This window comes from Cajanus cajan, chromosome 2 (assembly GCF_000230855.2).
Source record: "Cajanus cajan strain Asha chromosome 2, NIPB_CcT2T_4, whole genome shotgun sequence".
Classification (NCBI taxonomy): Eukaryota; Viridiplantae; Streptophyta; class Magnoliopsida; order Fabales; family Fabaceae; genus Cajanus; species Cajanus cajan.
Window position 1 is genome coordinate 36,955,050 of NC_138518.1, and position 2,141 is coordinate 36,957,190.

Here is a 2,141-nt window from a genome sequence, read left to right on the forward strand (position 1 = left end):
CCATAAGGTTTTCTAATCTTGAAACACTTTGTTGAATTGAGGGTGTCTGTACTGGATTTCCTTCCCCATTAATGAAGTGATTGGACGGACGGAAATTAGGTTGCTGATTGCTAGTTCCTTGAACTGGGTTATTCTTCCAAGAAAAGTTAGGATGATTCTTCCAACCAGGGTTGTATGTGTTGGAATATGGATTACTCTTCTCTCTTCGAGGAGTGTAATAGAAATTATGAGAAGCTGCCACTTGTTCAGTAGTATCTTCTTTTTCTCCAGTAAAAATTGAGGTACAATCTACTGCAGTGTGCCCTTGTTCCCTACAAAGGTCACATACTTGATTTGTAGCCACTGAATTAACCTTAGCTTTTTCCATCTTGTCTAATCTTTGATTAAGAGTATCAAATTTTGCTAAGAGTAACTCAATATTGTTCACTTCATATCGCCCTGGAGTTCCTTTCCTTGCTGTGACTTCTCTTTCACTGTATTGGCTGTGATTTGAGGCTACATTTTCCAAAATAATCATGCAGTCATTAATAGGTTTCCCCATGAAAGATCCTCCAGCTGCTGAGTCTAATATCATGGTGCTTTGTTGGTCCAATCCTTCAAAGAAAAATTGGATGGTAAGCCAACGGTTGAAACCATGTTGTGGGCATGCTTGAAGATATCCTTTGAACCGCTCCCATGCTTCATAAATAGTCTCTCCAGTGCCTTGTTGGAAATTAGTGATTTTCTTCCTCAATTCTTTAGTTTTAGAAGGAGGAAAGAATTTCTCTAGAAAAGCTCTTTCACATAATTCCCAAGTTGCTATCTTTTCTCTAGGCACTGTTCTTAGCCACACCTTTGCCTTATCTCTCAAGGTGAGTGAGAATAAGCGGAGTCGCATTCCATCAGAAACTTCATCATCAAATTGCTGGGTCTCACAGATTTCCAAGAACCCCTCTAAGTGGTCATTAGGATCTTCTGATGGTAGTCCTCCAAAGGTGTTCTGTTTGAGCATATTCACCAGAGAAGCTGGTACAGTAGCTCCAGTTTGCATCTCCCCTCCATGTATCCCACGAGCTACGGGTGCAGAGTAATCCCGAAGCGGTAAATTATCTCGTTGTGCAGCCATGTCAAATTCTTTAGAAAGGTTTCTTTTCCTTCTCAGGAGAGTTCTTTCGATCTCAGGATCAAGTGGTGTTGGTTTCCCAAGACGTAGAGATCTCTTTTGCATTAACCCTAAGGCACTGCAAAAAAAAAAGAAAGTGACCCGTGAAATCTGAATTGGAGAAGTAAACACTAAAAAAAAAAAAATTATTTATTTATTTAATTTTTTTTTTTTATTTTAAAATTCGAATTAAAATAATTGTAATTTAAATCAAGAGACGTAGTCCCCGGCAACGGCGCCAAAAACTTGATGTATGGAAAACCGCAAGTGTACGGTTGTCGTCAAGTAATAAATATCGAATCACAGGGACTACGTGTTTGACCTAGAATTACTAGTATTTTAATTTGAATTTTAAAACAGATAGAATGTTTGTTTTGAGATGATAAGATCAGATTCGCTGGTAAAAGAGATAGTAATGCAATTAATGAATAAGATAAAACTTTAAGATAAGATAAGGAGATTTCCGGGAATCTAGGGTTCGCACAAAGAGTTCCAACAATATTGAATTATTATTTTCATTAATTAATTCTATTCCATCTTGAAGGTAGTCTTAACCTAATTTAATCCTTGTACCTTCTCAGGCTACGAGGACGTGTTTAATTAAAATTAATCCCTACTCTCGTGGTAATTACGTTCAATTAAACCCATTAAGATCTTTGTTAATCTATTGCTCCTCGAAAGCTTAAATCAACTCTCGTGATTTAACACTCAAGTCTGTTCCTTTAGGTTCCGATAATTAGGTTCTCCTCTCAGTTCATCCCTAATTATCTATGATTATGAAAATTAAGATTAATTGTTTATCATAATTATAATCAAGTTCTCCTCTCAGTTCATCCTTAATTAATGTTATTATGAAAACAATAATGTTAAAGTTCATATATAAAATATAAAAGAACAAATCAAGAATTGGAATAAAATTAAGAAACTGAATAATGCATTAATAAAGAGGTTCTCAGAGGCTAAGCCCTGATCCCAGAAAAAGGGAAACTACTCACAGGAG

General features: G+C 36.2%; 1 non-coding gene across 1 annotated transcript; it reads left to right on the top strand.

The window, feature by feature from the left end:
• Positions 1–629: 629 nt before the first annotated feature.
• LOC145955371 (small nucleolar RNA R71) lies at positions 630–736 on the top strand. Its single transcript, XR_014431985.1, has one exon. It is a non-coding gene; the product is annotated as a small nucleolar RNA R71 (small nucleolar RNA).
• The last annotated feature ends 1,405 nt before the right edge of the window (positions 737–2,141 follow it).